This window comes from Pipistrellus kuhlii, unplaced genomic scaffold, assembly GCF_014108245.1.
Source record: "Pipistrellus kuhlii isolate mPipKuh1 unplaced genomic scaffold, mPipKuh1.p scaffold_m20_p_1, whole genome shotgun sequence".
Taxonomy (NCBI): domain Eukaryota; kingdom Metazoa; phylum Chordata; class Mammalia; order Chiroptera; family Vespertilionidae; genus Pipistrellus; species Pipistrellus kuhlii.
This window is the reverse complement of record NW_023425404.1, coordinates 176,610,880-176,624,754: the sequence shown is the minus strand read 5'-3', so window position 1 is coordinate 176,624,754 and position 13,875 is coordinate 176,610,880. Positions and strand designations below refer to the sequence as shown.

Here is a 13,875-nt window from a genome sequence, read left to right as displayed (position 1 = left end):
AGCGGCCACCACGGATCCAACATCACTATTTCTTTGACTTTGCATAGTTAGTTCACAGTCCTTGGTGGTGGTGGCCTAGAATCTGTGTGGTCTCTGGCATTTGAGGGCAAAAAGGGCAAGGATTTCTGCCTTTTCCACGCTGTGCTGTGTAGCATTGGCTAATAACCGGAAGATACAGCATAGCTACCCTGGGTTCATGCCCTCTGGTTAACTCTTGAGATGTTGGTTCTAAAAGAATGCTTAAAAAAAAAAAAAAAAAAAAATATATATATATATATATATATATATATATATATATATACACACACACACACACACACACACATATATATATATATTGATTTTTTTACAGAGAGGAAGAGAGAGAGATGAGAGTCAGAAACATCGATGAGATAAAACATCAATCAGCTGCCTCCTGCACTCCCCCCCCCCCCCCCCCCCCCCCCCCGCCCCATGGGGATGTGCCCGCAACCAAGGTACATGCCCTTGACTGGAATCGAACCTGGGACCCTTTAGTCCGCAAGCCAACGCTCTATCCACTGAGCCAAACCGGTTTCAGCTAAAAGAGTGCTTTTTCTCACAAAGGGAGGTTCCTCAAAAGTTATGACAAGGGACTTGGATGCTGGGCAGCAAGGGGGGAAAAAAAAGTCCACTAATGTGATGGAATTGTGGACAGTGTTGCAAAGTGAATTTGTTTTAACCATGCCTTTTGCTCTCACCTCCTGTGGCTTCTCTCCTGCTGGGGCCGGGGCTGCCTAAGTCCTGCTTCGCTTCAGTACCTGAACAGGTGCATTTCCCCCCTTCCTGTGCCTGGAGTCCTGCCATCCATTGCTCAACGCCAACCGCGTGTTGTTTTAACATTGGGCCTGCATCCCCGGGGCCTTCTCCTGGCGGCAGTTCTTGGAGTCAAGTTTCTTTTCATCAAGCTGCTAGTTGCCAGCTAACCAATCATCGGTCTTGGGACTTGGATAGAAATGACCTTTTTTTTTTTTCTTCCTTGGCTCTTCTCTCTAATCTCTGGATTTGGAAAGAGTGCCCGATGGAAGCTGGGAGACCCAGGTTAGTTAATTATGGACTTGGGCGAGTACTTTGACTTCCTGAGCCTCAGTTTCCTTATCTGGAAGATCAGAGGCGTGCTGACTGGGAAGATCTCTTGAACTGCTGAATCACAGGGATTATGGTGCGAGCTCGAGTGTCCTTTTTTTCCTCCATTCTACTTCCTGCATCCCTCACTTCCCTGGTTTTCCCACCCCCACCTCTGGTCTGCATTATTTCTATCTCTTTGGTTCATTTTTAACTCACCAGTTATGGAACCACCATAAAAATGGGAATTTTCCACTTTGGACTCAACCCGAGTTCTCCCACTCAGTATCTTGCATAGATTGCCCCAAATCACTCAGCCTGAGGACCTTGACTTTTCAGTCACAGGGACAGTAGAGGGGCCGAGCTTTCAGCATGCGAACCTCACCCTACAGCGTGGGGTCAAATATCCTTGTCGTTTTCTTGGTAAAAACCCAGATGACACTGGTTACATTATGTTCCTTTTTGACATGGAAGGAATCTCAGAATCATATCTTTTTGCTCCTTGGTTTTACCCAAAAAAAAGGGGGGGGGGGCGGGGAGGAGGGCATACAAAAAGATCTTTGGTTTATTTTCTATACCAGAGGATCCTCCTGCAGGTTTCCCCACGCTGCCTTCCCTGTAGTATTTTTTCGGGGTTTCTCTAAAACAATGGCCGTAATAAAGCAGCTGTCATTTACTGACAATGGGCTGTGGGCCAGGCCCTGTGCTGGGAGCAGGATCTACATTTTCTCATGTAACCCACTCCGCGTATGTCAGAGGGAGGTGCCAATGCTCTCGCTGAGAATGAGGAACATGGAGAATGAGGCATGGAGAAGCCAAGTGACCTCCTTCTCTAAAGCCCTATCAGCCTCCAAAGAGTCACCAAGCCAGGCCCCCCGGTGGAGTCGGCTCACTGTCCCCAACTTCCCTCAGCTTCCCAGTCTCCAGGTTCTGAAGGAATCCTGTTGCTTTTCTGAGTTTCTTCTTCCCAAAGCCTCCAAGTCTCCTGAAAGCTAAGGAGCTTCCATCCACTTGCTAAGAAGGATTTCATAGGCTCTCTGCAGAACCAAAATCTTTTTGCCGCTCTCACAGAGACCACCATGCTGGGTGTGGCCTCTTTGGCCACACGCATGCACTGATGGCTCCAGCACAGCTCTGGGCCTTCTCAGGGTTGGGGGAGCAGGCGTATCACCTAGAGGAGATTTGCAGACGTCATTTCGTTCATGTCTTTGTCTTCTGCGGGATTAGCCTTCCCGATCCAAATCCCAAGTATGCTTCCATGCTCAGCCTCTCAAACTGCTCAAAACAGTTTCCATTTCAATCCAACTCAAATGTTTATGCTTCTACCCTAACAAAACAGGTGATAATTAGTCATATATATATATATAGTTGTTGTAGTTAATACTTACCTGAGAATATTTTTCCCATTGATTTTTAGAGAGAGTGGAGAGAAGGGAGGGAGGGAGGGAGGGAGAGAGAGAGAGAGAGGGAGAGAGAGGGAGAGAGAGGGAGAGAGAGAGAAAGAGAAAGAGAGAGGGAGGGAGAGAGAGAGAGAAACATCGATGTGAGAGAGGCACATCAATTGGTTGTCTCCAGCATGCACCAGGAACCTGGGCCTAGAATAAAACCTGAGACCCTTTGGTGTGCAGGCCAAAGCTCTAACCACTTAGCTACACTGGCCAGGGCATTATCTTCGATATATTACTTTTCTTTCTCCTTTTCTCTTTCATTTCCTAAAAAAAATCATTAAGCAAGCATGTTAGGGAATTGCCATTGCCCAGCAAGTACGCACACACCGCTCGAGTGGGAGGGGAGATTCCTGTGCTTTTCCTTCCTGGCTGCTGGGCCCTTTTGTCTGGAGAAGTGAGTAGAATGCTTCCCTGAAGGAATTCAAAGAGAAAGAGAATTAGTAGCAGTTTCTGACATTCAAAATAGAGTCCACGGCATGACATGACTTGAATGCTAGACTTGGGGTGAGAGAAAACATTTTTCTAAAGATACCTTCCAGTTGGTCTAGACCCGTGGTCGGCAAAATGGAGCTCGCGAACCACATGTGGCTCTTAGCCCCTTGAGTGTGGCTCTTCCGTAAAATACCACGGCTTGGGTGAGTCTATTTTGAAGGAGTGGCATTAGAAGAAGTTTAAGTTTAAAATTTTGGGGTCTCAAAAGAAATTTCAATCATTGTACTGTTGATATTTGGCTCTGTGGACTAATGAGTTTGCTGACCACTGATCTAGACCATGGGTTCCTCTGATAGGACAGGGAAGGTACTAGTAACTCTGTTCATAACGTAGGCTTAGATTACGGCCAGGAAACGATGAAGCTGAGGAAGAAAATGAGCTCACTGCCTCTTCTTGTCCTGGGGCATCATGGGAAGAGGAGGCCATGGACGGAGGCCACGTTAGGAGGGCAAGTGGTGAGGTCCATGCTCCGGTGTCCGTTTGAAAGGCGTGTCCCACCGGCTGGGAGGCCGGGAGAAGACAGGTCTCTCCCCCATGCCCTGCTTGTGAAGACTGTGAGGAGAGCTCTTGTCGCAGTTTCTGCTCTGGGATGGGCCAAGGGTGGAGTGGGCAATGCAACGTAGAACAAAATCAGGCTGCACATCAAGCAGAGAGAGGGTTCACTTTACAGTCCCAGCTGGAGAGCCGGCAAGCCAGCCCTGACCCACTATCCCGATGGCAGAGGGGGACTTGGCAGAGCTCTGCAGACTCCGCAGCTTCAGGAGCAGTGAGGGCCCAGGGGACAGGGAGCCCAGACCAGGAGCTACAGCAACTGCAGGCATCAATGGTGGGGCGAGCTGGACCTCAGAGACAAGGACCCACGTAAGGGTCTGTGTAAAACCATGGTGCCTTCTTCCCCACGAGCAGGCAGGCTCAGACACCCTGGGGCAGAATGGGGAAGAAGCCAGCAGAAGTAGGAGACCCTGAGCAGGACCCAAAAGGGACCAATTAAATAACTGATTTAACCATAACCAGTTTGGCCCAGTGGATAGAGCATTGCCCTGCGGACTGAGGGGTCCCGGGTTCAATTCCGGTCAAGGGCATGTAACTTGGTTGCAGGCACATCCCCAGTGGGGGGTGTGCAAGAGGCAGCTGGTTGATGTTTCTCTCTCATCGACGTTTCTAACTCTCTATCCCTCTCAGTTCCTCTCTGTGTAAAATCAATAAAATATATTAAAATAAATAAATAAAATAACTGATTTAAACTCAGGTTGAAGCTGCATCGGGCAACCAGTTATTTTTCTCTAGCAAGTGACAACAGATAAGATGACGACACAAGGAAAGTCTGGCCCCTGCATAGCCAGTTGTAGGGTGAGCCTACTTCAGCCTGACACCTGTGTTTCAACCAAAGGAAAACAGCCTTTTCCCTTTCAGGCCCAGTGATCTGAGCTCTTTTTACTTTTCTTCTGATTTTGCGTTCCTGGTTCTAGTGGCTAACCCCTGGATAGCTCATCCCTGAATGTCTGTATCCCTTTGAAATTCTACAGAGTTCGTCTTTCCCTCCTCACCAGCAACCAAGGAGAGCAGGAAGCTCACCGTAGTGGGCTGAAACGTGTCCCCTTAAAATCCCATGTGGAAGCCTAGCCCTCAGTACTTCAGAATGTGACTACAGTTAGAGATAGGGCCTTTAAATGGGTGATTAAGTTAAAACGAGGCATTACAAAGCGCCTAAGTCCAATCTGTCTGGTGCCCTTATAAGAAGACGAAATTTGGACACACCAAGAAACACCTGGGATGCAGGGACACAGTGGGAAAGCCGGGTGAGGACACAGCCACAAGAGAGCCAGCCACCTGTAAGCCAAGGAAGAAGCCCTTTGGAGAAACCAAACCTGCCGACACCTTGGTCATGAACTTCTAGCCTTCAGAATTGTGAGAAATAAATTCTGTGGTCTAGCCGAAACCGATTTGGCTCAGTGGATAGAGCGTCAGCCTGTGGACTGAAAGGTCCCAGGTTCGATTCCGGTCAAGGGCATGTACCTTGGTTGCGGGCACATCACCAGTGGGGTGTGTGCAGGAGGCAGCTGATCCATATTTCTCTCTCATAGATGTTTCTAGCTCTATCCCTCTCTTTTTCTCTCTGTAAAAAAAAAAATCAATAAAATATATTTAAAATAAAATAAAATAAAAAAATTAAAATAAAAATAAATTCTGTGGTCTAAGTCACACAGGCTGGGGTGCTTTGTTATGGCAGCCTTAGGAAACCATTACACTCACCTTTGTTGGTTTGTGCCAAGATAATAGGATCGTGCAAGTGGTCAAAGAGAGCCCTCCCCAAGCTCCTTGTGAGATTCTATTTTTTTTAAAAAAATTAACTGTATTGGGATAACCGTGGTTACCATGAGATAATTTTCAGGTTGGGCACACTGTTTAAGTGGAAGGGCATGGACAAGGCTGGTTTCCTGTTTGAGGCGATGCTGAGTGTATTGCCATTACTTTGCATGAAAGTGTGGCCATGGCGTGATGATCAGTGGGCAGGCTGGGGTTGGGTGGGACACATGATCTCTAGGGCCCCTTGCAGTCCCCACTCTTCTGAATCCGGGCAGGAAACGAAGTGACAGAGGTACGCAGAGATGGCAGCTGGATTGTGGCTGGGTGGGGGCTGTCCCCTGCCCACTCAGGCCATTTTTCTGTGACAGATGCTTCTTTCTCACTGCTGGGCAGGGGGAGGGAGAGGGGTGGGAATTAGTGGCATAAAATGAGGGACAGTATAAAAAACCCCTGAAACTTGACCTTGAAAGTTTATCACAGTCCAAGACACGCAGGGGAACACTTGAGGAAGCCAGTCGTTCAGCAGAGACCTTCCAGCTGGGAGGGTGACAGGAGCCCTGTGAGCTGTCATCCGAGGGCCCGAGGTCTTGTGACTGTTCCTAATGAGCAATGCTTTCTGCCAGCTGGAAGCCAGCTCCTTAACCGACATCTGGAAGTCGCTAATGGAAATTAGGGGAGGCCCCTACAGAAATGAGGCTCTAGGAAAACACAGATGGGAGCAAATGTGCCCTACACAGAAGCATAAGTTGCTGTTGTTTGTTTGTTTGTTTATTTATTTATTTATTTCTTATTTTTGTTAATCTTCACCCGGGGATATTTTTTCCTCCTTGATTTTTAGAGGGAGTGGGAGGCAGGGGGAGAGACAGAGACATTGATGTAAGAGAGACACATTGATTGGTTTGCTTCCTTCATGTGCCCTGTGACCAGGGCCTGGGCCAGGGACCAAGCTTGCAACTGAGGTACCTGCCCTTGACCGGAATCAAACACGGGACCCTTCATTCTGGGGGCCGAAGCTCTATCTGCTGAGCCCAACTGGCTAGGGCTGTTGTTGTTTTAGTGAAGATGGGGCTGACCCAAAGTATTCTGGGAATAAGCCGGCCTGAACTCCTTGGCATCCTGCGTTAGGACCCAGGTCTGAGGAGACTTTCCTTCTGTCCTGGGTCCAAGGGGCTCAATCCTTGTCCCGTTACGTACCTTAGGGAAGGACATGAAGGCAACTGGGAATGCTAGGCACGTCTAAGGGCATGAGCAGGGTTCCACCTGCATTCATCCTTTCCCTCCGTTTCCTCCAACCTGGAGAGACAGGCTTTGACGTCACCCGCCCGTTTCTCTGGCTCTCACTTTATTGGAATCGCTCACACGCTTCGATGGGAAAGAAGAGCCGTTGCCTCAGTCAGCCAGAGGCCAGAGGGAATTTTATTCCGGAAGCGGAGAGCTGTCTCTTCCCCTCTCCACCACCACTATTTTGGGGGCAGGATCTCAGGAGATGACGCTGGATCCCCCAGCAAATGTCGACATGTCTATCCCGATCCCCTCTAGGCAGCATTTTGAGGGCATCATTTTCACTGCACTCAGGCCCTGCTGCCCAGCACCCTGTCCCTCTTCTAATGCCGAGGTTCGAGAAGCACCCTAGCTTGCTCTTTGTCCCAGAGCCTTGGAGCTCTGGCAAGGCAGGAGTCATCAGGCCTTCTGTCAAAGGTCTTTGCCATCTGAGCATTGCAACAGCAAAAGCAAACGGCCTAATCTCTCACCACAGACAGGCAGGGCCAGCGCGGAGGCAAAGAATCCTGTTTGTCCTGGAATAACAGGACGCGAGGACTAGGGGCGCCTGTGAGCTTACCTGGTCCACAAGACACAAATGAGGAAACGAAGACCCAGAAAGAGGACATACCTTGTTGAGGTCACGTAGGTAGTAGGCTAGACACCAGCTGCCCCAACACCTGCGACAACACTCCCCACGACTGGGCAAAGCGTCTTCCTCGCGTTGTGCCACCCCCACAACAACCTTGCAAGGTCGGTTTACAGAGAGGATAGGGAAGTCTAGGGAAGCCAGGGGACTTGCCCAGGGACCCCCAGCTGAGCACAAAGCCAGGTTTCCCAACACACTCTTTGGCCACCCCTCTCTGAGGGTAGACCCTGTTCTGGTGGGGTTTGCCAGAATGGCAGATTTTCCGTACCTAAAACACGATGGACAGGTTACCACTGCTGTTTGGTGAATGACCAGTATTCCGGGAGGGTGGGGGTGGGGGTGGGGGCACCCACCTGGCCTCCCCAGGGCGAAAGGATTACACCTCTTAGCTCATCTTTCCACAGACTCCTCCAGAGAGGCTGCAGAATGTTGACAGACGAGTTGAAGGTGGAGCGGTGCCAGCCACTGTGGCTTACTTCCTGATTAACCGTATCCCCGGCGCTTGCAGGTGAGGACACAGAGCAGCGGGGAGGGTGGGAGCTTTCTCACGGGGTGTGTGGCATCCGAGGCCCCAGCCGCTCCGGGAGGTGGGGCAGAACTGGTTTTGTGTCTCTTTTTGACCCTTCCTTCTCCCTGCTGCTTGGTATCTTCCCCTCCCTGCATGTCCCAACAGCCCCCAGCAGAGCCCTGCTCCGCGCCAGAACCTTTGGCCCAGTCCCCTGCGCCTGTCCCACACCCACACACCTGCCCCGGTGACATTTCTCCGGGGCCCTGCTCTCTGCCACGCAGGCCGACTCATCCACTGAGCCTGGTGGTGTGCTCTGGGCAAATCCTTACTCCCTTTAGGAACACATTTGAGATGTAAAGGGTAAAATGGTCACGTTTTTGAACAGTCTGTTGGGAATATATTTGGGGGGGCAGAAAGGCCTTGAAGGGGGGATATAGAATCACCGTCTGATTATGTCACAGCCCAATTTCTAGGGTTGCCAGGCGCCTGATGCTCTGCTCCTCCTTCTGTCAAACTCCCCGGGGCAAGACTCCCAAGGCTCTGCCCATGCAAAGTGTATAGTAAGGGAAGCTTATTTGCATCTATGTCCTCACACGAGTGTCATAGCTCATGTTGGACTTGGTGACTTCCAACTGTAACCTGGGTGACTCTCAAGTGTCTTTCTAAATATATATATATATATATATATATATATATATATATATATATATATATATATATATATATATATTTTTTTTAATTGATTTTTTACAGAGAGGGATAGAGAATTAGAAATACCGATGAAAGAGAAACATCAATCAGCTGCCTCTTGCACATCCCCTTCTGGGGATGTGCCCGCAACCAAGGTACATGCCCTTGACCAGAATCGAACCTGGGACCCTTGAGTCCACAGGCCAACACTCTATCCACTGAGCCAAACCGGTTTCGGCTCAAGTGTCTTTCTGTGTACAATGGAAAAGTGGAGCTTTGCTATAAACTATGGGAAAATAATACTGAGCTAGCATTCTGAACACCTCTCACGGATCAGACTCCATGTATTTTAATTTTTACAACAACCTTGAAAGAATAATAATTCCATCCACTTCACTGATGAAGAAACTGAGATTGAGTGACTTGCCCAAATTCTCATACGAAGCCGGTCTGAGAGGAGTCTGTCTGTCCTCAAAGGTCCAAGCTTTCCTGTTCGCACAAGGTGGAGTCCCTTCGCTCAATGTGTGCCTCTAGCCCAGACTGAAGCTGACCTGTGCTGGCTCGTGAGAGCTGATTGTTTCATTTTTAGGAAGTTCGTGAGTGAATTGTTAAATGTAGCTATTATTAAAGCCAGATTACATTGACTTGTGGTAAAATAAGTTATATTAAACACAAAAGGAAAAATACTCAAAACTTGCCACTGTTCTGTATGCTGTTAAAGTTAATTATGCCTATTTTATCTGTATGGGGGAAATACTGAATACAGCTGAGGTATGGCACTCTCTTCCCAGCTCTGCACGTCAGTGGTAGCATCGTGTGTCTTGAAATCAGCCATGATGGGACGATTTACACAACGGAAACTTGCAAAGGGGACAAATCAGGGCTCTTTCTTTCTGGAGAGCCAGTTGGTAAACATTTTTTTAGCAAACCACTGCCTTACCCCATTACCTCCTCAACACAGACACCAAACCTTTAAATGTCAGACTAAAAGAACACATCAATGTAGTTTCATGGTCTCCAGACTTATTTTATAGTGGGCAAAATGAATGTGGTCAAATACCAGGCAGAAGCCTAGTACCAGACATGACAACACAGACATGGCCTAGTTGTTGTTTGAAGCCTGTAAGCTTTGGGCCGAACTTTGTCATAGGAACATGTAATGAAACACGTAGTTCCCCTCCTATTTCTAAGACTTCTTCTGACTGTCCCCTAATCATTGGTATGCACCAAATCCCATCCTTGACCCCTCCCTTGTCATCGTGCACATTCCTGTCTGACCTTCATCCCATGTCCTCAGATACCCAACATGTGTGTATCTGTTGGTTTCTGAAAGGGTCCCAATAAATAGCACCTCTTTTTCCCTGCCTTGTTCTGAATAAACTGAGAAATGAAACAAGGAGTTAAAATGGATGCTACAAACATACAACAATCAGTTGGTTTCTACACACTAGCAATGAATAATCCAAAAACAAACCCATGTACAGTAGCATTAAACATAATAATCTTCTTGGGAATAAATTTAACTAAGACTTGTATAATAAAAACAATAAAACATTGCTGGAATAAATTTTAAAAGGCCTAAATAAATGGAAAGACATCCTGTGAATGTCTTGCTATGGACTTAAAAGAATCTGATAGTCAAAGCTGAAGAATGGCTTGGACTTTTGGCTAACACCCCACTCTCCCCTGAAGTATTGAAACCTATTGATCCCAGTTATAGGGAGTCCCAGACACCACGATTCAAAGCAAATGAAAAAATACATCTATTGACATTTCCCCAAAGTCATAGCCTTTATATTTGCTATAAATACTCCTTCCCTTCCCCCATACATCCAACTTTTGGACTTTTCTTGGCAGCTTAAGCTCAACATTTCCCAAACTGGTCTTGTCTTAGGCTCAACTGAATTTACAACTCCCTCTGTACTGATGTCCATAAATTGCAGACCATGTCCATTGGTACTGGGTAAGAATGTGGATTCTGGCCCTAGCCAGTTTGGCTCAGTGGATAGAGCCTGTGAACAGAAGGGTCCCGGGTTTGATTCTGGTCAAGGGCACATGCCCGGGTTGTGGGCTTGATCCCCAGTAGAGGGCATGCAAGAAGCGGCCAATCAATGATTCTCTCTCATCATTGATGTTCCTACCTCTCTCCCTTTCTCCCTTTCTCTCTGAAATCAACAATAAAAAAAGAAGAAGAAGAAATGTGGATTCTGTGTTCAGGCTGCCGGAGTCTAAATCCAGATTCTGTCACTTACTAGCTGTGTGATGTTGGGCATCCAATTTACCCTCTCTGTTTCTCAGGTTCCTTATCTATTAAATGGGGATAAGAATAATCACGTGGAATCATTAAGAGGATTAGATGGGCCAGTTCATGCAAAATGCCTAGCACAGTGATAAATATTAGCCATATAAAATCGCACCATTATCCACCCAATAATCCAGGCCAGATGCTCAGGTGTTATTCTTCATTTCCCCTTGTTCCATCACCAACTAGTCACCAGCATTTATTGACGTTAAAACATCTTGAGTCCATCCCATCTCTAACTCCTTTGTTAGCCCCTTAGCCCAGCCTACTATCATCTGACACACACTAGAAGCTCAGAAAGACATTTGTTGAATAAACAAATAAGTGAATAAATGAAGAGGAGGAAAAGCAAAAGAAGGAGAACAATGCCTTCTGTAATTGTCTTAAGGATTGTCGTGAGATTCAAGTGAGATAGAGATGAAGAAAGCCTTTGGTGGACACTGAAATCTATTCAAAGATAAGCTAATGATATTAATGCTGTGGAATAAGGGAAGTTCCTTGATTAGAGTTTCTTTCCAGTATTTTCTTCATTATTAGCATTGTTCAATTAACTCTCCAGAGGGTTAATTGATCTTTTAGAAGATCAGTTAATGTTAATTGACCTTTTAGGATATCAGTGTAACTTCTAGAACAAACAAATGTAATTCCTAAGCTGAGCTCCCTAGACTGGACTGCTGTGTTTTCTTGTGCTTGTTTTAAAAAAAATATTTTTATTGGTTTCAGAGAGGAAGAGGGATAGGAACATCAATGATGAGAGAGAATCATTGATTGGCTGCCTCCTGTATGCCCCCTACTGGGGATCAAGCCCACAACCTGGGCATGTGACCTAATCAGGAAGTGAACCATGACTTCCTGGTTCATAGGTTGATGCTCAACCACTGACCCGCCGGCTGGGCTAGTCTGGGCTGCTTTAGTGGTACAATGTCATGGGCAGGTGGAGGTCCTCCTGACCCTTGAAGCAATTCTCTTTACTTGACTGGCTATGGCTCAAAATTAGGGCTTTCTTCCTCTGTTTATTGATTAAAGGGCTTGGTGAAAAACACATAACTCACCTCAATGTGAATTACAATAGTTTGTTTCTTCCTTTCCTGAGAGAAAATTTAATGAAAGGGGAAATAGGGTGCAAGAGATTTGGAAGCCACCAGGAATATGTAATCCTACAGTGGCTGGATACTCCAGGTTTTATACCTCATGTTCTGCCATGGGTGATTTTCCCCCCCCTCTCCTTTCCAATTACCTTTATGGTGAAGCAACTCCTTTAGGAGATCAGTGTAACTTCTAGAACAAACAAATGATTGAAATCCTTACAAAATGGGTGGATTACCCCCATCCTTATGAGTGATCCCTCGTGCTCATCCTTAGCTCTGGAGTTATTTTTGTTTTTGTCTCTTCTGCTCACAACACTTCCTTCTGTAAACGCTAGAGCACATTTAGAATCAGTAGCATTTTCAGAATTGCTCTTCTTAGGGGAGCATCTCATTTAGGAAAGTCAGTCCAGGGGCCTGTTGGGAAGCTAAGTTTGCATAGCACTTTGTATAAGACTGAGAAAGTGTCAAAAGACCATATTTGAAGTGGGGTGGAGTGAGTCTGAAAGAAATCCTCTTCTCTGGTGCCACCACTCTTTGGAATAAAGGTTCTGGAAAAGGAATGGAAAAGTCCCAGCAAAACCAAAATTGCTGGGCCTGGTGCTTTCGCAATGCCATACACTCACCACGTCTTGACCAAGTGCCCCCGGCAAGGTCATTTCAGAAACAACCGAGCTTCAGCAACTTGTCTTACCTGCCTCAGAATGACTCAGGCCTATTTAAATCTCGTGGTTGGTTAATCATTAATGAAGGTTTTTGACAAACAAAGTAGAGCAAGCCAAGAAAGAAGGGTAGCTAAAAATTAGCTCAGGAAAGGTCATATTTCTTGCAATTGCAGGGTTTGGTGTTGCTTTTGATTGTGGGCATAATCCTGTAGGGATGGAGTTGCAAGGAAATATCATATAATCCCACCGAGGAAGCCAGGGCACTTCTGAAGATTTTACGTGGGACCCTCCTCTGTCCCTGCAGTCCTCTGGAGGACTGTAGCTTTTTATCACCTTTGCTGAGAAGCCTGTATTCCTGGAGGGCTACCCGAGGGAGAGGGGGGACAGCCAGCCTGGCCCACACACGTAGCTGCTAAATGTCTCCAGAAGTGGAACCTGGATCTGAAGGAAGGTGTGGGAAACCCTAAAACCCTTCGCAGCCCCTACAGACTCTCTCACCAGATCAGGGTGGGCAGACAGCACCTGGGGCAGGAAGGCTGAAAGGAGTTGCCCACTAGGGGGAGCACTCAGACACACCTGACTGTTGGTTGCTGGACAATCAACCCCTCTGGTAAATACTGAGCGCCGCCATTTTCTCTAAGAAACTCAAAACCCTAAGGAGAAATGATTTAGAGTTCTTCCCACTTCCCTGTTCTAGGGACCAATTCCCTTTCTGCCACAGTTCACACAGGCCCATGAACCGCGTTTGACACTGAACGGAACAACGGTTGCATTTCTTCACACCCTTTCTCCTTCTCCTGGAGGCAGCAGATTTGAATATACCATGCGTTTTCCTCTGGACCTGGCACCTTTTGTTCCCCCCTTTTCTTCTCACTGGCCCTAACTCCTACTCCTCCTGTAGTCATGGCTCACAAGCCACTTCTTCCCCAAATGTTTCCTAACCTCTCGGCTAGGCCTGTGTCGGTGTCCCCAGCATTTTGTGGCCCTTGCAGCATTGTTATCACGCCTGGGAGTATCTGGAGGGCAGAGAGATCCGTTTTGTTGATCACTGTCTCTCCAGTGCCTCACGCTGTGCTGGCACACAGCTGGCACTCACACAAACATTTATTGGAATAAACAGAAACAAAAGGAATAAAAAGGGCATAAAATGAAAAGGCTTACTGGAGTTACCATAGCAGAATGCATAAAGAAGGGAGGCATATACAGAAGGGAAGTGTTTGTTGAGTGCCTACGACACACCAGATTTTGTCAAGATTCGTTAACTCCTCTGGTTTTCAACAACCGTAGGAGGTCAGGATGATTATCTCCACCAGTTGAGAACCTGGTGCTCAGACAAGCAAGGCATCTTTCCCAAGGTCACATGCTGACAAGTCAGTGGCAAAGCTG

General features: G+C 47.1%; 1 protein-coding gene across 1 annotated transcript in view; it reads right to left on the bottom strand.

Moving 5' to 3' along the window:
- Positions 1 to 708: 708 nt before the first annotated feature.
- The window catches only part of RBM47 (RNA binding motif protein 47), a 165,957-nt gene continuing 152,790 nt past the window's right edge, over positions 709 to 13,875 (bottom strand). Inside the window, exons 8-9 of the mRNA XM_036417903.2 lie at positions 7,401 to 7,406; positions 709 to 719 (exon numbers count right to left, since the gene is read on the bottom strand). The gene's annotated coding sequence lies outside the window, so the exon portion shown is untranslated. The remainder of the gene's footprint in view (positions 720 to 7,400; positions 7,407 to 13,875) is intronic.